This window comes from Eimeria mitis, genomic scaffold (assembly GCF_000499745.2).
Source record: "Eimeria mitis Houghton genomic scaffold, Emh_scaff1296, whole genome shotgun sequence".
Lineage (NCBI taxonomy): Eukaryota > Apicomplexa > Conoidasida > Eucoccidiorida > Eimeriidae > Eimeria > Eimeria mitis.
The window spans coordinates 1,562-1,872 of NW_013568645.1; the positions used below are offsets into that span (position 1 = coordinate 1,562).

The 311-nt window shown below is 36.3% G+C and overlaps 1 protein-coding gene across 1 annotated transcript in view; it reads right to left on the reverse strand.

The window, feature by feature from the left end:
* The window catches only part of EMH_0033980 (uncharacterized protein), a gene marked incomplete at both ends in the record, with an annotated part of 11,182 nt that overhangs the window by 1,161 nt on the left and 9,710 nt on the right, over nt 1–311 (reverse strand). The window lies entirely within an intron of this gene.

Here is a 311-nt window from a genome sequence, read left to right on the forward strand (position 1 = left end):
TACTGTAGTGTTGCTGGTTGCTGCTTTCTCAATCATACAGAGGAGAACTGTTGTCTTCTTCTTATAATAAATAAAAAAAAACATTAATAATATAAAAACGAAATAGAAAAAAACATGTATAATAAAAAAACGAAATAAAAAACAAGATCAGGATGTAGACGATATAAATGAAATAAAAAACACAATGAGTGCTCTGAGTTACTCTACCCCGCGAGCTTTTTCTGCTGTACAGACACTCGATGAAAACAGCTGCTTCTAAGTCCAAACACAGCTGCAGCAGCAGCTGCTGCAGCAGCAACAGCAGCTGCTGC